Consider the following 25,920-nt stretch of genomic DNA (forward strand, 5'->3'; position numbering starts at 1 on the left):
AAGAGAATTTAAGTACCTTTATCTGCTCTTTTTTTTAAAAAAAATACAGTATTTAATTTGAGTGTTGAAGGAATTTTTAACTGAAGTTATTCTGCTCTTCAGTTATTCCCATCCACCCGCCCTGTTTTTGTTTTGGTGTTAATCTTAGTGGCATTGAAACTGTCCGCCCCTCAGCCTGCCTCTGGGCCCATCTCATTTGCTCACTCAACTGAGTGCAGTGAGATTATATTCTGATTTCAGGCACTCCTACTGTGTACAAAGAGAGCATCTGGGAAATAGAAAAAAAAAAAATTAAGCTTATTTCCTGCCTTTCTTGTTAAGTGGTACAGACTATTTGTAGGCTTCTGAGCCCCCAAGCCCTTCTGTGTTTGAGGGAAGCCTTCTAGCTTGTTTTTTTTTCTTATAACTAGCCAGTTTTCTAGTTTCAGCACTTGTTCAGAAAAAAAAAAAAAAAAAAAAAAAATGTTTCATCTGCTTTTACTGTACTTGTGTTTTTACCTACTTCTTTTTACTTTTGCATCATCTTAAAATACTCAATTGTATTTATTACTGCTTGGTGTAACTCATTCTAAGCCTTTTGGTTTAAACACTTGGGCTTCGGACCAGTTAGTTATTTTGCACTGAGAGGGTTTGTGGTCTGCACTGTTGTGGCAGAACAGGTAGCTTACATCCTTCTAGGTTGAGAACTGCTGATTGAGGGCTCAGTGCTGTTATTCTAAAAGTGTATTAATTCTGGTTTAAGCACTTGGGCTTTCAAGCCAGTTATTTTACATTAAGAGGGTTCGTGGTCTGCACTCTTGTGGGAGGAGAGGCTGGACTCTGCCCTTCTGAGCTGGGAATTTCTGGTTAAAGGCTTATAGTGCATGCATATCTGAACTGTTTCTTACTGAAGTTGGTGCCCCTTGTTTGCTGTGGCATAGACTGGATTCGGGCCTGCTGGATCTAGCTTTGTTTGTGTAACTTGAGCACTAATCCAGACATTCTCTAAAGTATTCAATGGTATTTATTACTGCTTGGTTGTAACTTGATTAAAGTGTATCTATCATTCAAGTCTTTTGGATTAAGCACTTGGGCTTCAGACCAGTTGTTTTACATTAGGAAGGTTTGTGGCAAGCACTGTGGTGGCAGGACAGGTAGCTTTCATCCTTCTAAGTTGGGAACTGCTGATTGAGAGCCCAGTGTCCAAGTGTATTAGTTCTGGTTTAGGCACTTGGGCTTCAGGCCAGTTATTTTACATTGAGAAGGTTCGTGGTCTGCGCTCTTGTGAGAGAAGAGGCTGGACTCTGCCCTTCTGAGCTGGGAATTTCTGGTTAAAGGTTTATAGTGCCTGAATATTTGAACTGTATCTTACTGAAATTGGTTCACCTTGTTTGCTCTAGCATAGACTAGATCCAGGCCTGCTGAATCTAGCTTTGTTTATATGCTTGTTGTTTGTTTGCTTGTTATTTCCCTGGAAGCTAATTCCACCTAATACGCAACTTCTCAGCGCTTCTGTGGATCACTAGTGATATCTGCATTGCTTACTGTACTTATTTCCTTGTTTCACTTGAAAGAAAGTTACTGTTTGTCGCTTTTGCATTTAGTTACTTGTAACACATTGCACTCAAGTTACCTGGCACTTGCTCACTAAAGCAATTATATAAGTCAGCACTAAAAATTAAAAGCACTACACCCTCACTCCCCACTGGCCCTTGTTTTCAATTAAGGAATTCCCAATATTATTCTAGCATGTCCAAAGGTCAGTTGTCAATCTTCTCTCCGGTCCAGCTGGTGAATCTGGGAATCTTGAGGCAATGTTATAACTGCCTCATGTACACAGACAACCCTCTCCTCCTCCCACATAACACAAATACTTGAGAGATGCAGCTATTTAGCCAAACTGGAGGCTGAGCTCTCTCAACTCAGGACTGGCAAGACCAGACAGGAGGAGAAGGCAACTACACACACCACAAAACCAGCCTCACATAATGCTACCACTCCACTGAATCAAACACATAAACACACAAAGACATACTCGGAGGCTCTGAGTAAAATTTACCTAAACAGCAGAGGCCTCCAAAGCAGACACCCAAACAACTGCTACCTCAAGACACCCCACAAGCAACACATAAACCACAAAAGAAGTGTGCAAAGCAGTCACAGCCCTTAAGGCCAAATACAACACCAAACATACTTGTCATAGGTGACTCCATAGTCAGACACACTGACGTCCCACTCACCAGGCTGAACAAGGAGAGGGTCACAGTAAGCTGCCTATCGGCGCTAGAATCCGCCACATAACACAAGCACTGGTCACTCCACGGCAAGTACAAATATGACACAGTCATTGTCCATGCTGGTGTGAACGACCTGAGACGCACCTCCCTGGCCTACCTGACAAGAGACATAGAGGATCTCCCTGATTATGTAGGCCAGCCAGGTATGACCCTAACCCTGAGCAGTATCCTTCCTTCACCAAGAATGATGCCACAATATAGAGACAAGATGATCAGCTTTAACAATTGGCTTAATGTCTGGTGTCATTCAAAGGGGATCCAGTGTCTGTCTGCCTGGGATGACATGCTTGACAAGCCACGCTGCTTTGCAAGGGACGGCTTGCACCTGTCACCCCTAGGATTCCGGATATTGGCTAAGGCTCTTGCCACCCCCATAGTGCCTTTTTTAGGCAAGGCTCAAATTCTAAACCTACCACCCTAGAAAACAAAAATGGGAAGAAACTGAGGGTAATGCTGCTCAATGCCAGAAGTCTAAATCTCAAAATGCACGCACTCGAGGCCCTTCTCAGTATGAAGAACATCGATGTCTGTGCTGTAACTGAAACCTGGTTCAAGGCTCCTGAGAGCACCCGGCACTATTAGGTTTTACCTCATATCATGCGTTCCGCCCCAAAACCCGGACCACACCACAAAAGGAGGGGTGTATCCATATTCATAAAGGATACCCACACCTCCAGGTTGGTGGCAACGCACGAAGCTCGGAAACCATCCAGGTGCAACTAACCATAGGCAAAACTGCTCTACAAATTGTAGCATGCTACAGGCCACCCTCTCAAACTCAGGAACCCCACACAGCCTTCCTGAAGACACTGGAGGGTATAAATGTATCTCCAAACACCATCATATTGGGTGACTTCAACTACCCGAATATAGACTGGGAACATTACTCAAGCCCTAACTTTCTAGCCCAACGGTTCCTGGAGTTCATAAATTCAAATGCCATGGAACAGCTAGTCACTGTTCCCACGAGAGGAGAAAATATACTAGATCTCATTGTCACAAACATGGGGACAAAATGCTCCAGACCGAAGTATATCCCTCATTGGTGAGATCTGATCATAAATTAATCTCACTGGAAATCCACATCCCGCCCCCACCCCAAACAAAAGACCATAGTGAAGAACTTCTCTAAAGCAAACTTCACACTACTCAAGACTGGTGTGGTATCCTTCAAGGCCCCTGAGCCAGTGGAAACCACAACCCAAGCTGCGGAAGCCCTTACAAATGCCTTCTATGAACACCTCCAGGACTGCATGGATCAGGCAATCCCAAATAAAACCAAGACTCTTTCCACAAAGGGCAAACGTCCAGTCTGGTGGACCCCAGCCATTAACAAACTTTACAATAAGAGGAGAAAGCTATTACATGATAGAACAAAATCCATAAAAGGGAAGTCATCCCTGATCATTATTAGTAAAAAAATACGAGCACTCATAAAATCAACTAAGGCCAATTTTGAGAGAAAAATTGCCATGGATTCAAAGGACAATCATAAGGCCTTTTTCAGCTATGTTAGGAACCTGGGTGGAAACTCCCAGATATGCTCAGAATTAGTCCAAAATGATACAAAAATCACTGAACCCACAGACATTGCCAACATACTGGCAGACAGGTTCAGTGCAAACTTCACCCCCCTCTCCCCCCCTAAAGGAGAGATAACTATCCCAGGCGAGTGTAGCCTCCCGGACATCTCAAATGCGCAGGTGAAAGCTGCTCTCTAAAGCTAAAAACACAGCATCAATGGGACTGGATGGTGTCCCCGGCTGTGTGCTACACGAGCTAAATGAGGATTTCAACCCGCACATAAGGCAGCTGTTTAATCTCAGCCTTACCACAGGATACGTGCCCAAGGAGTGGCGTACGGCAACTGTTGTCCCACTCCACAAAGGTGGCGCCTCTACGGACCCTGGTAATTACCCCCCCCATAAGCTTAACAAGTCTAGTCTGCAAAGCTATGGAGAGGATCATAATGGAGCTCATAAACAAAGATATAGGGGACTTGCAGACATTGGACCCGACCCAGTTTGGCTTTGTCAAGGGAAGATCATGCCTTTTGAACTTGGTCGACTTCTTTGAAACAGTCACCAAGGCCATTGATGAGGGAAAGGCAGTCCATACAGCCTACCTTGACCTTGCAAAGGCTTTCGACACAATACCCCACTCGGGTATTGTAGAAAACTTACTAGCTTAAATGTAAACCCATATGTCACAAGATGGGTTGCAAACTGGCTTAAGGACAGAACCCACAGGGTTAGAGTTGCTGGCGCTGTGTCAGACTCCAAGCTGGTCACAAGTGGTGTCCCACAGGGCTCGGTCCTTGGCCCCTATTGTTTGGCATCTACTTCTCAGAAGTACAGGCCAACATAGGAGGACTTTGGCTGACAAAGTTTGCAGACGACTGCAAACTGGGCGCCATAGTGGAAAGTGCATCAGACACGGATATCCTTCAGAAGGGACTCACGGAAACAGATAGCTGGTGCCAGAGCCATGGCCTGAAGTTAAACGCCAAAAATGTATAGTCATACCCTTCGGGAAAAACAAGGTAACCCCAAGCTACCATATAGGTGGCAATCCACTAAGCACAGAAGAGGTTATCAGGGACCTGGGGACCCAGGTTGACAGTGGCCTTTCTTTTGACACTCACATTGCTAAAGTGGTTAGAAAGACCTTCTACATTGCCCACCTGATCATGAAGGGATTCACATCCAGATCTAGTGAGGTCATTGTTCCCCTGTACTCTTCACTTATCAGACCAATGATCGAGTACAATGCCCCATTCGGGATGTATCTCACCTGACATCTGCAGAAATTGGAGAGACCCCAAAAGTTCCTCACCAAAAGGATAAAGGGACTCCAAAATCTGTCATATGCTGCCAGATTGAAGAAACTCCAGCTCTATTCAGTCGCATACCATCTGCTCAGAGGTGACATGTGCCTGACATACAAGGCCATGTCCAACCCGGAATTAATGGACATGTTCCACCTCAAAAAATCCAAATCCACCAAAACCACTAGAGCAAGCGACTTAAACCTTAGCACGGATATAAATAGGACGTGCTGGAGGGATAGATTTATCACTCAGAGACTCCCTATGCTGTGGAATAAAATCCCGGTCCATGTGAGGCAGAGCACCTCGCTGACTCTGTTCAAGAGAAATCTAGACCTGTGGATGGGAGATCGTAGGTTTACCCCAGGAATCATCTCTGTGTCACTGCTGGACAGAGGCACAACAAACTAATGAGCACAGTATTTTTTCATATAAGGGGTGGCGTAAGCCACAAAAATTTGGGCTAGGCTTATAAATGCCTTAGGGCAGATAGCCTAGTATAAACCTATGAACCTATGAACCTATGAGTTTCAGACTTCATATCTGTCAGAAAATTCATGCTAATGCAAAACATGCTATTCTATCAACTTTCTAACTTTGTAAGAGCAATATTTAAAACTGTCCCTATTTTTGGGCCTTTGTCCCACTTTTATTTATGGCTGTGTCCAGATTTCTTGCACTAAGAGGTTGAAAGGTATGATATACATATACACACATAGATACACACACACACACACACACACACACACACATAATTTTAAAAATCATAATTTCTGATTTATGTCACAGTGGCAAATTATTTAAAAATACATTGTGACCGCTTGTCTCGTGTATGTTCTTTGTTGATTAAGTATTTTCTAATGTCTTCATTCCACAAAAAAGTACCATTACTACATTTCTTCTTTACATATCATGTTAAGTCCATTAACAAAACATTCAGATTCTATATTACTGAACTTACATAGGGATCGTAATTCTCAACATTTTTCTCTCAAATTGACATTAGATGTATCAAAGCTTTGCACTTTTTAAATAAATTCTTGCAGAGACTTTTATAGGATAAAGTTTATGAAAAAACTCAAGAAAATTATTATTTTTTTTTTCAAATCAAGCAGTAAATACATCATGAAATATTCTGATGCAGCTTTAACTAAAGAATCATAAGGCAATGTGAGACAAATAAGGACACTGTTATTAACAAAGAACCACTGTCATTAAGCCTCTAAAGCTGAAGACCTTTCAAAACTTTTGACGTCAAAGAGATCATTTTTCTTTATGGAGAGCACATACCTAGAGTGGTATGACCACGACTTCTGTGTTTGTATGTTTAGGGCTCGTGACTCATTTTTCCACAACTAGTTTTCTAAGACATGCTGCTATTTAAGTTACACCTGTTACAAGCATGACAAATGAGACTCCCTGTCTACAGTATGCAAACTGGTCTATAGTCAAGTGATGTTATTTATGTCACAGTGGCAGACCTTAGCTTGTCTTTTTTGTCAACACATCCTGATATTTTAAACCAGCATTCCTTAAGGACTTTTCTTCACGATGTCCTTGCCTGTAATTGACTGTGCTGGTTTTGTTAGTAGGCAAGGGAATATCACTTACCCTGTTAACAGAAGATGTCATCATCTGGTGCTGTGGAGGCAAAACCCTGTTCATGTAACAAAATCAGATTTCATAAAACGTCTTTGCTTTTCAAAATCCTTTTCCATTGAAGATCAATGTTACTTCAGAGCTAGTTTTGCCACAATTCATCCACAAACCACTATACTTAATATAGTTTAATAATACTACTTATCTACTAACAGGATAAAAGCACTGAGATTTAATGTATCAGCTGGCAACCTCATAACATGCTCCATTCCAGATCTGCATATTGTACACAACCAAACATATTAAGTAATTCATTAAACAAAAAGATATAAATAATTTTGTGTTTTTTGAAGTTGCTAAGGGGGGGGGGGGGCTACTGATTTTAATACAGATGTCAGAAAGTAAAGATAACTGAAGACCACATCACCTGCTTCTTTCAGATGATTTCTTCAGCCTGCTAACTGAAGACTCAAAGTAAAGCATGGAGATAAGAAGGAAGGAATGTCAACAAGAAATCCAGGAATTACCAGTGTCAGCATGTCCAGCTTTATAGGCACATAAACCCACCTTAAAGTAAATCCTGGTGTTTAGGAACACCAATTTAGACTGTATATCAAGGTCTAGCATCCTGACTTTTCATCACACACTCCTGACTTTTATGTGTTTCTTTATGATCTCTGGGCTAAAATCTTGTAATGCTCTCTTTGTCAGGTTAATTTGGTAGACCTTTGGTAGCTACATCTAGAATATAATGCAATCAATAGAGTATTAACTAGAGTTATGAGATCTGCCCATATTACCCTTGTGTTGTGAACCATGCACAGCTGCTATTTAACTAAAGGATCACATGAAATGGGCACTGTTCCCAAGGCACATATGGTTAATCAGGAGCCTGTCTGTCTTCAAACTCCAATTTGCCCATACCTGCCCATTTTCCTTTGTTTTGTCAATACGGTACCTTTACAATTTTCAACAGTGCAGCTTCAGTTTTGAGGACATGGGTTTATGACTGTATGCCCACTTTATGGAAGCTTGTACTCTGTTGGGTTATAAATGCAAGGCAGACCTCTGAACTGTCCAGAATAACATAAAATGTTTAGATTTTTGCCTTAAATGTTTAGACTGTTCCTAATAAAAGTTGTGTTTTTAGCAAATTGAGAATTCAGGTCATTAAATAATGACAAACATTTGAGTTTCAGACTTCATGACCTTTGGAAAATGCATATTAATACAAAATCTGCTATTCTCACAATGTCCAAACTACATAAGAGGAATTTTTAAAATTTGTCCCTGATTTTGGGCCTTTGTTTCCCTATTATATTTGGCTTTGTCCAAGAATTCTTCTGATAAGAATTTGAGAGGTATAGTGCAAGATAGTTATAGTGTGCTGAATCCTAACTTAAAACATAGCCATTCAATTTGTTTTCTTTTTTAGCAAAGTGAGAATTGAAGTAATTACATAATGGCAGACATTTGAGTTTTAGACTTCATAGCCCTTGAAAAATGCATATTAAAATTTGATCTCCAGATTCAAAACAATATCAAGAAAACAAATCAAAAACTAGGCATGCTATTCAGAAACAAACATTTTTTAAGCACACCCACAAAAATTACTCTAGCCAAAACATACCTTCTGCCCTGCCTACTCTATGGAGCACCAGTTCTAACCAATTTACAGTCCTCCATAAAACACAAACCTGAAAGCTGCTGCAACAAAATTGTCAAGTTTGCTACTAATTCATCCTCATTTACCAATCACTGTATGATGATCATACTTTGACTTAGGAATGGAGTCCATTCCCGTCATGGTATTAGAAACTGAAAAGACTTGGTGAAATTAAAGAAAGGACTACCATCCCTCAAAAATGTGCCCACTCCTCTATTCCTTTTTCTTTACACTTTTCATCACTTATGGTGGAGAACCCCTAGGCAATAGTTTCCAGGATCCATCTTTTCATCCACCCCACCTTTGTACAGGGAAGCTATGTTAGCTGTCCTGTCATTCACAGTAAAACAGACCTTCCTGTATGTGTCACAAAGAATTATTGCCAAGATTATCCAGAACCTATGCCAATTCATTCAGCATCCTGGCATGCATGTAGTCTTATTGGAAGTCACGTTAAAGCTTAAATATTGTAAAGAGCTTCTATTCTACAGATTAATGTTGTGTGATTGTTTACAATAACAGGCTCAGTTTTAAACAAAATAGTTTATGTTCAGGCAAAGTGCTGCCCTGAGATTGCAATAGAAAACTATTTATTCTTCCAAGAAAAAGGTTTTGGTGCTGTATTTGCATTTGAGGAAGCATGCCTTTATAGCCCAGTCCTTTATTCCTCTATCTACAAAATGGGACTGAATCATGGAATCCATCTAAGGCGTTAGTAAAAATTGATGGAGTATACCTGAAACAACAGGAGTGCCATACATGATACCACATACGTTGGTGTTTTGAGTTATGGCAAAGATAGTCAAAAATTGTTAGAAATGAAAATATAATGTATAGAATCAAGAAGGCACTGTACTTCTTGTATAGGACTTGTCTTCCTGCAAAATATATGATTCTGCCATCTTCAGTTAACAGCTGACCTATAGCAATAGGCATAATGAATCAGCTCAGAAAGAGGCATTGCATTACACTGTATATACACACAGACAGTACATGTACCATACATTGATACACATATATTCATCTTTGTAACTTTAGACCCTTTGAAACTACACACAGGATATACCTGCAAAAGGTATGTCTTTTAACAAGAAGATGCATCCCTGTCTGTACCTCACAACACAGTATATCCAGGGTGAGGAATGCATCAATAATGAGACATACATAATGTCCCTAGATATAGATACATTATAAATAGTTACAGACATATGACACAGTGGAGAGGTTACAGTGCAGACCACTGCCATGCAGTATTATGTTATATACAGCATTGAGTAATGTCTGCTACATTTACATGTGCCACAGTAACAGAGACCTACTCATCAAGGATATCCCTGGTAGTAAGGCTCCTTCTATTCTTCTGACTGAGCTTCTTTGTAATAGCCATAATCAGTTTCCTGCAATTGCACTGCTTCTCTGTTTGCTACTGGGATGGTGTGCATTACTTGCTGTGTTTGCACGCCCCTGTGCCTATCCACTTCTGGAATGTGAGTTCACAGGTAGTTATTAGGCGTGCTGTCAAAGAGATAATTGAGGAACCCAGCCTACTTTTTCAATTGCTCCAGAGCAATTTTTGGTTAAGTGACTTACTTAGAGTCATACAGTCGCAAATGGAGATTGAGGGAATCAAACCCAGGGATACATGAATCTGTTTATTATCAGCTCACAACCTTTCACATCCCAGAGATACTGAATAAATGGACATTTTGGTGCAACAAGCTTGTGATGGTAGGGAGCCAGAATGCATCTTTTCTGTTGCAAATGGCAAACACGTTTCATTAAGGTAACTTCTGCCTCATGCATATCAAAGTGATGAAACTACTGCAAAGTCTGGGCAGTGATTCCACTCTCTTCAGACAAGTACTGGTTTATGGGCTCAGACCTTACGGAATTCAGCCTTATAATCATCTGCTTTGTGTTACTGATTATCTGATACACTTTGCAAGCCATAATAACTCAAGAAAAATCTCATGGCACTTACTTGGAGAGTTCATACATAGTGGCAGTCTTTCTTTTTTCTTCTTCTTTGTAAAATTCTTTTTAAGAAACTACATACACACAGCATTGTGTGTGCATGTTTTTCCATAAAGTGATGTCAACTGTGCCTGACAAGTTGTAAATCCATCTTACTGCTTATTTTCATCAACACAGTTTAAAGTCCTTTACAGAAGAATTTCACAAGTATCTCATTTTGCATGTTTCAAATTCTTTTCCCTATATGTGCTGTGCTTCAAACAGTCTCTCAAAAGATGAAGTTAATAGGCTCTATAATAGTAAGCTACCTAATAAGTGAATTTAATTAAATACTAATTGAAAAGGTGATGACAGAGTTACACAACACAGTGGTTTAAGCTGAAGGCAGTTCATTTGCTCTCAGTTTTCATGTTTTGGCACATTCGCTTATGTGATGAAGAACATTAAGCACTATGAACATGCAGGTGCCTATGATAGTTTTTTACAGCTGCAGTCTCTGATAATCTGCCAGTCAAATATGTTAAAAATAGTATTGCTCAAGTAAACTTTGGACATTAAACCGATATTGTTTTTATGCCAGAAACACCTGGAAATAGACATGTTTTATAACTATCAGCACAGGCAGTTTAATCAGTGATGAATGAACTGGAAAAGCTTTGGAGTTTGGATTATTTCACAGTTATATGAAGGGCAAAGTTAAAACTTCACAGCGTATCTCCTCTTTGCTGACAAACTCCTCCAAGCTGAGTTGATGTTAACTGGACATTGCAAATCCAGCATCAGCTATGTAGCTGTCTCTGGCAGAAAAATCATGTGCACGTTCACATGACTGGACTAAATGATAGACACCACACTATTGTTCATCAGCTAGTCCAGATGACTGTGGAACATGTCTATCTGCATCCTCAGGGAGCATATGATGTTCTTTGTGTTTCACTGTTGCAGTCATCACCTGTGGGTTATCCCTGCGGTGGTAGCCCTCGACCGGCCCAAATACCAGAGTTAATGTTTTTTGCATCAGCTGCCGTCTCCTGTAGTCTGATGCCAGGTCATCAGTGCCATAAAGCAAGGCAGCCAATGTCATTACATCAGTCTTTCTTGCCATGGAGCCTGTAGCAGAAGCAGTTCGCACTAGTGCTGGTCGGTTGCTACCAGAAGTTGAATTTCAGCTGAAAACATCTAAAGCAGAGTACCCCATTGGGGATCTTTTTTTCTTGCACTAACCAGTGTCCGAAAAAGTTAACAATTGTCTCACCTGTGGAAAGCAGATCCCACACCAAAACTTCCATTCTTACTGCCTCACTTGTTTAGGCCCAGACCACGACATCCCCAGTTGCCTGTTCTGTGCCCTCTGTAATGCAAGAACCATTCGCCAAAGAGCTCTTTTTGTAGACAGTTATTTTTCGTGTTCCATCTTCACATTCTGATATGGCATCCATCAGCCAACAATCTGTGCACAGTCTGAAAAAATGTAGAGATAAAGATAGAGACAGACCACACAAGGCTAAGCCTTCCGATGACATTACCACTAAGCGGGTCGTTAGTTCTCCAGAATTCAGTGAGGCGCTTTCGCAGCCCCTGATGCCCGATTTGATATCTATGCAGGCCTCTACCAAGACCCTTTTGGAGTCCGGTATGCCGCAGAAATCTTCTTAGTCTTCCAAGCCTTTGGCTGTCTCTGCCTCAGTTGGGTCCGGAGCTGTGACACAGGCACTGGCTTCTGAGGAGGCTTTTTGCACTACTAAATCTAGACAAAAAAGGTCTTTGCATCCAACTACCATTTCTCTCAGACCTAGAAGCCAGGTCACTCCTAGAAAATCTGCTTCTAGCCACCATCTTGCTACTGCTCCACCACCCCTAGCACAAATGCTTAAAATGGCAGATGATCTCATTTCCCTTATCCGGGGTAGTCAGGCTACAACTTCTAAAAGGAAAAGGCACCCTTCTCCAGAAATTATGACAGAACAGGATTCTGAAGAATCTGACTATTCAGTCTTTGAAGAGGAATAGCATCCTTTAACTGCTTATGATGATTTATATGCAGAGGAATCCATCCCTCTGGCCTCCCCTCCAGAGGACCTCTCCTTTGGGGAAACCCTTCACTCCCTCAGGGGACATTCCCAATGGGAATATCAGGACTTCCCACAGTCTAAGAAAAGACTTAGAAAGTTCCTGGACCTGCCCCAGCACAGCCCCTGGCCATCCCCCCTATTTTAGAAGTGGTGGATGATGTTTTCCATGAATTCAGCTTACACCCTGATGCCCTCCCTCCTGCTCCCAGTAAACCTGACAGGTAATACAGAGTACTGGATTCTATCAAATACCTGTACAGAAATCCTGCTGCAGACCCAGAGGTCATTACACAGGGACCTAAAGGGGCTAAGACTAGTTCTGCCAATAATCCTCTTCCTTCTGACAAGGATTCCAGAGCTCTGGACAGATGGGGCAAAACAGTATACACCTCTGCAACTTTAGCCATCAGAGCACTCAGTTGTCAGTTCCATATGTTAAAATATCAACAACACACTTTGGAACTATTAAAACAGAAGATTGCTACCTTTCCTGACTGTGCCAATTCAAAAGAGTCAGCAGATTTACTGCACTCTGCTTGTCAACTGGCTAAACACTCATTACAATGTGGATATGATGCCCTGGAAGCCTCTAGCAGGGCAGCAGTGACAGAATCTGTTATTAGGAGACATGCATGGCTGAAGGAACAACCTCTCCCTGATCATGTCAAGTCTAAACTTATTGATGCACCCCTTGATAAGGAGCTCTTGTTTGGGAAAAAAGCAGAAGCGATGCTTAAAAAGATGGAAGACAAAGCAAAATCTATGCAAACAGTAAAAGATTTCTTTCCGGTTCAACCTCCCAGGTTCAGCAGGAACTTTCCCTCTAAGCACTGGGCCTTACCTGCACCTAGCAGACAGGGCCAAGGTAAGCATTGCAGGGACAGACCATCCAGAAACCTATCCTAGGGCCAGCAGAGAAGCAAACAATGGACCACTTCCGTCTCTAAGGCAGGGAGTTCTAAGCTAACCTTCTATGGCAAAAACAATGATTCCCCCTCCTCCCTGTTCTCCCTTCGCTCATCAAAAACTTGGAGGAAGGCTCTCCCTCTTCAAAGACAATTGGCTTTCTGTAACAAAGGACCAGTGGGTCTTAAAGATCATTTTTCAGGGATACACATTCTCTTTCAGTGAACTCCCAGTTCCAGGAGGGTACCCAGACCTACCTCCAAATCAGTGGGCAGAGGCATTGAAACAGATCCAAACTCTCATATCCCAGGGGGCAATGGAACCTGTCCCCTCAGATCAAACAGGCAAAGGCTTTTATTCCAGACTATTCCTTGTTCCCAGAAAAGGGGGCACTTGATGGCCCATCCTGGATCTATCCATTCTGAACACCTCCCTGGTGGTCCCCAGATTCAAAATGCTAACTTTTCAGCAGCCGCTGCCTATGATAACAAAAAATGTCTCACTAGTGAACCTAGACCTAAAAGATGCCTACCTCCACATCCCCATTAGGGAATCGTGCAGGAAATTCCTGCGCTTCAGAGCAGGCTCACAACACTTTCAGTTCTCTGCACTGCCCTTTGGCTTATCTACCGCTCTCAGAGTATTCAACAAATGCTTGGCCCCGGCCATAGCATTCTGTAGAGAGAGAAGTATACAGATTTACTCTTACCTGGACGACTGCCTCATTCAGGCAGAGTGCAAAGAAAAGCTGCTCCAGGACCTTCTCTTTGTCAAATCACTCCTAACTTCCCTAGGGTTCACCATCAATGAGAAGAAATCAAAGCAAAACCCCACCAGGAAGATCATTTTCTTGGGAGCTGTGGTAGACACAGCATCACAATGGCCTTCCTATCCCCAGAAAAGCAGAGCCTCTCTACTTTACCCAGCTGGCTTCCAGACCTCACCTCACTGCAAGAAAGTTCCTGCAAGCCCTGGGATACATGGCGTCTTGCATCCTTCTCATTCCTCTGGCCAGGCTTCACATGAAAAAACTTCAGTGGTATTTAAAGAACCTTTGGTGCCAGCACTCTCAGTCCCTAGAGACCTCTCTCCCTTTGATCCCATGTATAAGGGCCAAGTTTCTCTGGTGGGCAGAGGCCTTTGCCAGGAACAAAGGTCCTCCCTTTATCTTCCGCCCTTCCAGCCAGACTATCACCACCAATGCCTCAGACATTGCTTGGGGCGCTCAGCTAGCAGGCAGATGCACCCAAGATCTTTGGGATGCCCAGCAACTTCACTTGCACATCAATCAGAAAGAAATGATGGCAGTACAAAAGGCTCTGACATCTTTCAAACCCCATCTCAGGCCAGGGGTTCTCCTTATAAAAACAGACAACACCACAGTAATGTGTATATCAACAAACAGGGGCGGAACCCAATCTTACCCCCTCTGCAGGTTAGCCATGAGCCTCTGGCTTAAAACCACCTCCATGGGTCTACACCTAATTTCCCAATTCCTTCTAGGGGCCAACAACACCGTGGTAGACCACCTAAGCAGAAACTTACTGGACCCCCACGAATGGCAGCTCCACAGGGAAATCTTTCTGCAAATCACTCAGGAGTGGGGGACTCCGGAAGTGAATCTCTTTGCACCTAAACCACCAGCTGCAAAAGGTCTGTACCAGGGAGTATCACCTCCTAGCGTGGAAGGTGGATGCCTTAACCTTCCCCTGGAACTCCCTCTTTGTGTACACGTTCCCTCCTCTGCCCCTTCTTCCCAAGGTACAGATCAAACTAAGGGAGGAGAGACCAAAGGCCATCCTCATTGCTCCAGATTGGCCCAGGCAGCATTGGTACCCTTTACTGCGCAGCCTGACCTTACAGCCCCCCAAGCATCTTCACCTGATCTCAGAGAGGCTCTGCTTTTCTGGGGATAGGAAGGCCATTGTGATGCTGTGTCTAGCACAGCTCCCTAGTTCTGCCAATAATCCTCTTCCTTCTGACAAGGATTCCAGAGCTCTGGACAGATGGGGCAAAAAAGTATACACCTCTGCAACTTTAGCCATCAGAGCACTCAGCTGTCAGTTCCATATGTTAAAATATCAACAACACACTTTGGAACTATTAAAACAGAAGATTGCTACCTTTCCTGACTGTGAAAATTCAAAAGAGTTAGCAGATTTACTGCACTCTGCTTGTCAAGTGGCTAAACACTCATTACAATGTGGATATGATGCCCTAGAAGCCTCTAGCAGGGCAGCAGTGACAGAATCTGTTATTAGGAGACATGCATGGCTGAAGGAACAATCTCTCCCTGATCATGTCAAGTCTAAACTTATTGATGCACCCCTTGATAAGGAGCACTTGTTTGGGAAAAAAGCAGAAGCGGTGCTTAAAAAGATGGAAGACAAAGCAAAATCTATGCAAACAGTAAAAGATTTCTTTCAGGTTCAACCTCCCAGGTTCAGCAGGAACATTCCCTCTAAGCACTGGGCCTTACCTGCACCTAGCAGACAGGGCCAAGGTAAGCCTTGCAGGGACAGACCATCCAGAAACTTATCCTAGGGCCAGCAGAGAAAAAACAATGGACCACTTCCATCTCTAAGGCAGGGAGTTCTAAGCTAACCTTCTCTGGCAAACACAATGACTCCCCCTCCTCCCCATCCTCCCTTCGCTCATCAAAAACTAGGGGGAAGGCTCTCCCTCTTCAAAGACAATTGGCTTTCTGTAACAAAGGACCAGTGGGTCTTAAAGATCATTTTTTCAGGGATACAAATTCTCTTTCAGTGAACTCCCAGTTCCAGGAGGGTACCCAGACCTACCACCAAATCAGTAGGCAGTGGCATTGAAACAGGTCCAAACTCTCATATCCCAGGGGGCAATGGAACCTGTCCCCTCAGATCAAACAGGCAAAGGCTTTTATTCCAGACTATTCCTTGTTCCCAGAAAAGAGGGCACTTGGTGGCCCATCCTGGATCTATCCACTCTGAACACCTCCCTGGTGGTCCCCAGATTCAAAATGCTAACTTTTCAGCAGCCACTGCCTATGATAACAAAAAATGCCTCACTAGTGAACCTAGACCTAAAAGATGCCTACCTCCACATCCCCATCAATGAATTGTGCAGGAAATTCCTGCGCTTCAGAGCAGGCTCACAACACTTTCAGTTTTCTGCACTGCCCTTTGGCTTATCTACCGCTATCAGAGTATTCACCAAATGCTTGGCCCCGGCCATAGCATTCTGCAGACAGAGAAGTATACAGATTTACTCTTACCTGGATGACTGCCTCATTCAGGCAGAGTGCAAAGAAAAGCTGCTCCAGGACCTTCTCTTTGTCAAATCACTCCTAACTTCCCTAGGGTTCACCATCAACGAGAAGAAATCAAAGCAAAACCCCACCAGGAAGATCATTTTCTTGGGAGCTGTGGTAGACATAGCATCACAATGGCCTTCCTATCCCCAGAAAAGCAGAGCCTCTCTACTTTACCCAGCTGGCTTCCAGACCTCACCTCACTGCAAGAAAGTTCCTGCAAGCCCTGGGATACATGGCGTCTTGCATCCTTCTCGTTCCTCTGGCCAGGTTTCACATGAGAAAACTTCAGTGGTATTTAAAGAACCTTTGGTGCCAGCACTCTCAGTCCCTAGAGACCTCTCTCCCTTTGATCCCATGTATAAGGGCCAAGTTTCTCTGGTGGGCAGAGGCCTGTGCCAGGAACAAGGGTCTTCCCTTTATCTTCCGCCCTTCCAGCCAGACTATCACCACCAATGCCTCAGACATTGCTTGGGGCGCTCAGCTAGCAGGCAGGTGCACCCAAGATCTTTGGGATGCCCAGAAACTTCACTTGCACATCAATCAGAAAGAAATGATGGCAGTACAAAAGGCTCTGACATCTTTCAAACCCCATCTCAGGCCAGGGGGTTCTCCTTATAAAAACAGACAACACCACAGTAATGTGGTATATCAGCAAACAGGGGCGGAACCCAATCTTACCCCTTCTGCAGGTTAGCCATGAGCCTCTGGCTTAAAGCCACCTCCATGGGTCTACACCTAATTTCCCAATTCCTTCTAGGGGCCAACAACGCCGTGGTAGACCACCTAAGCAGAAACTTATTGGACTCCCACGAATAGCAGCTCCACAGGGAAATCTTTCTGCAAATCACTCAGGAGTGAGGGACTCCAGAAGTGAATCTCTTTGCACCTCAACCACCAGCTGCAAAAGTTCTGTACCAGGGAGTATCACCTCCTAGCGTGGAAAGTGGATGCCTTAACCTTCCCCTGGAACTCCCTCTTTGTGTACACGTTCCCTCCTCTGCCCCTTCTTCCCAAGGTACAGATCAAAATAAGGGAGGAGAGACCAAAGGCCATCCTCATTGCTCCAGATTGGCCCAGGCAGCATTGGTACCCTTTACTGCGCAGCCTGACCTTACAGCCCCCCAAGCATCTTCACCTGATCTCAGAGAGGCTCTGCTTTTCTGGGGATAGGAAGGCCATTGTGATGCTGTGTCTAGCACAGCTCCCTAGTTCTGCCAATAATCCTCTTCCTTCTGACAAGGATTCCAGAGCTTTGGACAGATGGGGCAAAAAAGTATACACCTCTGCAACTTTAGCCATCAGAGCACTCAGCTGTCAGTTCCATATGTTAAAATATCAACAACACACTTTGGAACTATTAAAACAGAAGATTGCTACCTTTCCTGACTGTGCCAATTCAAAAGAGTTAGCAGATTTACTGCACTCTGCTTGTCAAGTGGCTAAACACTCATTACAATGTGGATATGATGCCCTAGAAGCCTCTAGCAGGGCAGCAGTGACAGAATCTGTTATTAGGAGACATGCATGGCTGAAGGAACAATCTCTCCCTGATCATGTCAAGTCTAAACTTATTGATGCACCCCTTGATAAGGAGCACTTGTTTGGGAAAAAAGCAGAAGCGGTGCTTAAAAAGATGGAAGACAAAGCAAAATCTATGCAAATAGTAAAAGATTTCTTTCAGGTTCAACCTCCCAGGTTCAGCAGGAACATTCCCTCTAAGCACTGGGCCTTACCTGCACCTAGCAGACAGGGCCAAGGTAAGCCTTGCAGGGACAGACCATCCAGAAACTTATCCTAGGGCCAGCAGAGAAAAAACAATGGACCACTTCCATCTCTAAGGCAGGGAGTTCTAAGCTAACCTTCTCTGGCAAACACAATGACTCCCCCTCCTCCCCATCCTCCCTTCGCTCATCAAAAACTAGGGGGAAGGCTCTCCCTCTTCAAAGACAATTGGCTTTCTGTAACAAAGGACCAGTGGGTCTTAAAGATAATTTTTCAGGGATACAAATTCTCTTTCAGTGAACTCCCAGTTCCAGGAGGGTACCCAGACCTACCTCCAAATCAGTGGGCAGTGGCATTGAAACAGGTCCAAACTCTCATATCCCAGGGGGCAATGGAACCTGTCCCCTCAGATCAAACAGGCAAAGGCTTTTATTCCAGACTATTCCTTGTTCCCAGAAAAGAGGGCACTTGGTGGCCCATCCTGGATCTATCCACTCTGAACACCTCCCTGGTGGTCCCCAGATTCAAAATGCTAACTTTTCAGCAGCCACTGCCTATGATAACAAAAAATGCCTCACTAGTGAACCTAGACCTAAAAGATGCCTACCTCCACATCCCCATCAATGAATCGTGCAGGAAATTCCTGCGCTTCAGAGCAGGCTCACAACACTTTCAGTTTTCTGCACTGCCCTTTGGCTTATCTACTGCTATCAGAGTATTCACCAAATGCTTGGCCCCGGCCATAGCATTCTGCAGACAGAGAAGTATACAGATTTACTCTTACCTGGATGACTGCCTCATTCAGGCAGAGTGCAAAGAAAAGCTGCTCCAGGACCTTCTCTTTGTCAAATCACTCCTAACTTCCCTAGGGTTCACCATCAACGAGAGGAAATCAAAGCAAAACCCCACCAGGAAGATCATTTTCTTGGGAGCTGTGGTAGACATAGCATCACAATGGCCTTCCTATCCCCAGAAAAGCAGAGCCTCTCTACTTTACCCAGCTGGCTTCCAGACCTCACCTCACTGCAAGAAAGTTCCTGCAAGCCCTGGGATACATGGCGTCTTGCATCCTTCTCATTCCTCTGGCCAGGTTTCACATGAGAAAACTTCAGTGGTATTTAAAGAACCTTTGGTGCCAGCACTCTCAGTCCCTAGAGACCTCTCTCCCTTTGATCCCATGTATAAGGGCCAAGTTTCTCTGGTGGGCAGAGGCCTGTGCCAGGAACAAGGGTCTTCTCTTTATCTTCCGCCCTTCCAGCCAGACTATCACCACCAATGCCTCAGACATTGCTTGGGGCACTCAGCTAGCAGGCAGGTGCACCCAAGATCTTTGGGATGCCCAGCAACTTCACTTGCATATCAATCAGAAAGAAATGATGGCAGCACAAAAGGATCTGACATCCTTCAAACCCCATCTCAGGCCAGGGGTTCTCCTTATAAAAACAGACAACACCACAGTAATGTGGTATATCAACAAACAGGGGCGGAACCCACTCTTACCCCTTCTGCAGGTTAGCCATGAGCCTCTGGCTTAAAGCCACCTCCATGGGTCTACACCTAATTTCCCAATTCCTTCTAGGGGCCAACAACACCGTGGTAGACCACCTAAGCAGAAACGTATTGGACTCCCACGAATGGCAGCTCCACAGGGAAATCTTTCTGCAAATCACTCAGGAGTGAGGGACTCCAGAAGTGAATCTCTTTGCACCTCAACCACCAGCTGCAAAAGTTCTGTACCAGGGAGTATCACCTCCTAGCGTGGAAGGTGGATGCCTTAACCTTCCCCTGGAACTCCCTCTTTGTGTACACGTTCCCTCCTCTGCCCCTTCTTCCCAAGGTACAGATCAAAATAAGGGAGGAGAGACCAAAGGCCATCCTCATTGCTCCAGATTGGCCCAGGCAGCATTGGTACCCTTTACTGCGCAGCCTGACCTTACAGCCCCCCAAGCATCTTCACCTGATCTCAGAGAGGCTCTGCTTTTCTGGGGATAGGAAGGCCATTGTGATGCTGTGTCTAGCACAGCTCCCTAGTTCTGCCAATAATCCTCTTCCTTCTGACAAGGATTCCAGAGCTCTGGACAGATGGGGCAAAAAAGTATACACCTCTGCAACTTTAGCCATCAGAGCATTCAGCTGTCAGTTCCATATGTTAAAATATCAACAACACACTTTGGAACTATTAAAACAGAAGATTGCTACCTTTCCTGACTGTGCCAATTCAAAAGAGTTAGCAGATTTACTGCACTCTGCTTGTCAAGTGGCTAAACACTCATTACAATGTGGATATGATGCCCTAGAAGCCTCTAGCAGGGCAGCAGTGACAGAATCTGTTATTAGGAGACATGCATGGCTGAAGGAACAATCTCTCCCTGATCATGTCAAGTCTAAACTTATTGATGCACCCCTTGATAAGGAGCTCTTGTTTGGGAAAAAAGCAGAAGCGGTGCTTAAAAAGATGGAAGACAAAGCAAAATCTATGCAAACAGTAAAAGATTTCTTTCAGGTTCAGCTTCCCAGGTTCAGCAGGAACATTCCCTCTAAGCACTGGGCCTTACCTGCACCTAGCAGACAGGGCCAAGGTAAGCCTTGCAGGGACAGACCATCCAGAAACTTATCCTAGGGCCAGCAGAGAAAAAACAATGGACCACTTCCATCTCTAAGGCAGGGAGTTCTAAGCTAACCTTCTCTGGCAAACACAATGACTCCCCCTCCTCCCCATCCTCCCTTCGCTCATCAAAAACTAGGGGGAAGGCTCTCCCTCTTCAAAGACAATTGGCTTTCTGTAACAAAGGACCAGTGGGTCTTAAAGATAATTTTTCAGGGATACAAATTCTCTTTCAGTGAACTCCCAGTTCCAGGAGGGTACCCAGACCTACCTCCAAATCAGTGGGCAGTGGCATTGAAACAGGTCCAAACTCTCATATCCCAGGGGGCAATGGAACCTGTCCCCTCAGATCAAACAGGCAAAGGCTTTTATTCCAGACTATTCCTTGTTCCCAGAAAAGAGGGCACTTGGTGGCCCATCCTGGATCTATCCACTCTGAACACCTCCCTGGTGGTCCCCAGATTCAAAATGCTAACTTTTCAGCAGCCACTGCCTATGATAACAAAAAATGCCTCACTAGTGAACCTAGACCTAAAAGATGCCTACCTCCACATCCCCATCAATGAATCGCAGGAAATGCCGGGGCCTCAGAGCAGGCTCACAACACTTTCAGTTTTCTGCACTGCCCTTTGGCTTATCTACTGCTATCAGAGTATTCACCAAATGCTTGGCCCCGGCCATAGCATTCTGCAGACAGAGAAGTATACAGATTTACTCTTACCTGGATGACTGCCTCATTCAGGCAGAGTGCAAAGAAAAGCTGCTCCAGGACCTTCTCTTTGTCAAATCACTCCTAACTTCCCTAGGGTTCACCATCAACGAGAAGAAATCAAAGCAAAACCCCACCAGGAAGATCATTTTCTTGGGAGCTGTGGTAGACATAGCATCACAATGGCCTTCCTATCCCCAGAAAAGCAGAGCCTCTCTACTTTACCCAGCTGGCTTCCAGACCTCACCTCACTGCAAGAAAGTTCCTGCAAGCCCTGGGATACATGGCGTCTTGCATCCTTCTCATTCCTCTGGCCAGGTTTCACATGAGAAAACTTCAGTGGTATTTAAAGAACCTTTGGTGCCAGCACTCTCAGTCCCTAGAGACCTCTCTCCCTTTGATCCCATGTATAAGGGCCAAGTTTCTCTGGTGGGCAGAGGCCTGTGCCAGGAACAAGGGTCTTCCCTTTATCTTCCGCCCTTCCAGCCAGACTATCACCACCAATGCCTCAGACATTGCTTGGGGTGCTCAGCTAGCAGGCAGGTGCACCCAAGATCTTTGGGATGCCCAGCAACTTCACTTGCACATCAATCAGAAAGAAATGATGGCAGTACAAAAGGCTCTGACATCTTTCAAACCCCATCTCAGGCCAGAGGGTTCCCCTTATAAAAACAGACAACACCACAGTAATGTGGTATATCAACAAACAGGGGCGGAACCCAATCTTACCCCTTCTGCAGGTTAGCCATGAGCCTCTGGCTTAAAGCCACCTCCATGGGTCTACACCTAATTTCCCAATTCCTTCTAGGGGCCAACAACACCGTGGTAGACCACCTAAGCAGAAACTTATTGGACTCCCACGAATGGCAGCTCCACAGGGAAATCTTTCTGCAAATCACTCAGGAGTGAGGGACTCCAGAAGTGAATCTCTTTGCACCTCAACCACCAGCTGCAAAAGTTCTGTACCAGGGAGAATCACCTCCTAGCGTGGAAGGTGGATGCCTTAACCTTCCCCTGGAACTCCCTCTTTGTGTACACATTCCCTCCTCTGCCCCTTCTTCCCAAGGTACAGATCAAAATAAGGGAGGAGAGACCAAAGGCCATCCTCATTGCTCCAGAGTGGCCCAGGCAGCATTGGTACCCTTTACTGCACAGCCTGACCTTACAGCCCCCCCAAGCATCTTCCCCTGATCTCAGACCTCTTGACCCAGGTGAGGGGGAAGATACTGCACCCAGACTTACAGACTCTCAATCTTTCAGTATGGCGTATACCTTAAAAGCTAACAAGGAGTCCCTGTTAAGCAAACAGGTTCTAGACATCATCACAGAGGCCAGAAGGCCCAGCACCAGAAAATCATATGTAGGGAAATGGAAAAGATTCTGCTCCTGGAACCAGTCCAAAGGGGCCAGTACCTCCCATCCTTCCATCCCTCTTATCTTGGATTACCTAGCTGAGTTACTCAATAGTGGCCTCTCTTTCTGCTCTATTAAACTCCATGCCTCAGCCATTTCTGCCCATCCCACCCCTCTTCCCTCATCCTTTGATTAAGCAATTCCTCAGAGGGGCTTCTAATATCAGACCTCCCAGAAGGCCTCACACACCACCCTGGGACCTGAATTATATTCTAGCAAAACTAACCTTACCTACTTTCGAACCTGCTGCTTCTACAGAATTGATATACCTCTCTTGGAAGAATGCTTTCCTACTGGCTATCACCTCAGCCAGAAGGGTATCAGAACTTCAGGCTCTCATGGCTGTTGAGCCCTTCATCATTTTCCATGCAGACAGGGTCTCTCTGAGGACTAACCCCTTCTTTATGCCCAAGGTGTTATCTGATGTGACCCTCAACCAGGCCATATAACTACCCACCTTCTTTCCCATCCCTCAAAACAAGGGGGAAAGAATTCTACACTCGCTAGATGGGCACAGACAACTCAGATACTATCTGGGCCATACTAAACCAGAGGGGAAGCCTATTTCCAAACAAACCATTTCCAAATGGATATCACACTGTATCCATTTCTGCTACAAACTACATGGGGAAACCTCTCCCTAAGTCTAGTCATACCCATTCCATTAGGGCAGCCTCCACTTCCACTGCCTTCCTCAGAGGAGTCCCCACCAGGGACATCTTGGAAGCTGCCACCTGGACCTCTGTCCATTCCTTTACAAAGCATTACCACCTACCTCTTTTTTCTAAATCTAGGGCAGGGTTTGCCTCTGCAGTTCTGCAGATCCTGCTGACCCATACCTAGGACTCTAACCTATCCTTCCACCCCTCTCCTCAACTTTGGGAATCCTCCCACAGGTGATGACTGCAACAGTGAAACATGAAGAACATAGTACAGTTGTGTACACTTAGAAAAGTGTAGATGTTTGAGTGTATTCACTGTTGCAGTCCTGGTTTCCCTCCCTCCATCCCCCATATAGCATCTTCCCCTAGGGGGACAAAAGTTTCCCACAGTGGCTTTTAGCCACCAGGACCACTTTTCCTTATTTCCTTGTGCTTCTGATGGGTTAGGGCAAGAAAAACTGATGTAATGATGTGGGCTGCCTTGCTTTGACCTGACGTCAGACTACAGGCGATGGCAGCCAATGCAAAAAACATTGACTCTGGTATTCAGGCTGGCTGAGGGCTACCACAGCAGGAGTAACTCACAGGTGATGACTGCAACAATGAATACACTCGAACATCTACACTTATGGTAAGTGTACAGAGCTGTACTACTTCTTTTGTGTTCCTTGTTCGGTGAGTATAGTAACAATAGGTGGCTGACATACTGAAGGGAAAATGCACTGCTTTCTTAGAACTTTTTGCAGATACATTTCTTATAAGGATTTTTAGATCCACTGTTTTGTGAATAAGTGATTACTGTCATTGCAGAATGAACAATATTGTTAGAGAATCTCTATGACCATGGATGGCAGTTTCAAAGTATGCAGATGGTTTCATGTATTCATGGAGAATTCTGCTACAGTGGTATACAATAAACATATAAGGAACCATGGACATGGCTAAGTCCCTACAAATGACCCAATGCACAATGACTATAGGTGGCCTGTGCCCCGAAAAACAGGTTGACATAGGTAAGTTGTCCATACCCAGTGCACATGAGGCAAGCATGAAATATTCTGTGAACTCTCCTTTACTGTTTCATCTGCAATGTGCACTGCTGGAACAAGTCTCCTAAACTGCCATGCAGTATGCAGCAGTCAGCTATGATAGTTTAGTGTCCTGCTTTTTCCAGATTATACTAACCCATTAGGTACATTTCCACAGTTCACAGTCTGATGTTTCACAGTTCCTTTTAGTTAATCCAGCTCCCAAAAGTGGAGTTGTAAATGCATACCTTATCAGCATACAGCTCCCCTATTCTTAATTTACATTTTCATATGTAATCCACTGGTCTATATCTATCTCTCACTTCACCAAAATAAATATACATTCTAGTGGTTTATATTTCCTTCCTCCTGTTAAATTTAGTCCATACACATCCATCTTTGTATATAAACCTTAGTGGTATAGAGTTCCTTTCTCTCACTCTAATCCTTTTAAATACAGTTCTATAGCACATAGCCTGGTGGTCTTCATCAACTTGTTCTAATTCTAATTTATTTATTTATTTACATTTGTTAACCGGGTAGTGTCTGACTGGGCCATGGAGCCCATTTTCAGTGGAGACCTTGGTAGAAAAGCTCCACACACAATAGTAATGACTAATAATAATACAAAATAATAAGATTATTACTAATATAAAATAATATGATCTAAATACTTATACATGGGTAGTATATGTATATTCAGGTAGTCCAGAGTATATTATGTACATAAATTATAGATAACTAAGTATTTGAATACTAACAGAGACAAAGTTAATCAGAGAGCATACTATGTACAGCATTATAGATAAATAAGTATATGAATACTAATAGAGACCAGAGCAAGCTCAACAAACACATACAGTAAACTCTCAGTTAACCAGCACCCATGGGGATTGGTAGATGCCAGATAGCTGTAGTTTCTGGTTGCTTGAGAGTTACTATTAAAAATAGGCCTGACTAATACTGTACCCTATACTATTTGTTTGGTTTGACTTGTTCTCAGGGTGGGGAGAGAGGGAATTTATTCCTATCTTCCTTTTTAAACTCTAAAACTTTAAAACCATCAGGTATATTTCTGCTGAGGGTGGGGAGAGAAAGTGCAACACATGAAAATTGTACTGTATTTCTTCGATTTTTACTGCTGGTCGCTTGAGGGTGCTGGTTGCTTG

Source organism: Protopterus annectens, chromosome 5.part0, assembly GCF_019279795.1.
Source record: "Protopterus annectens isolate FY-2018-M chromosome 5.part0, PAN1.0, whole genome shotgun sequence".
Taxonomy (NCBI): domain Eukaryota; kingdom Metazoa; phylum Chordata; order Ceratodontiformes; family Protopteridae; genus Protopterus; species Protopterus annectens.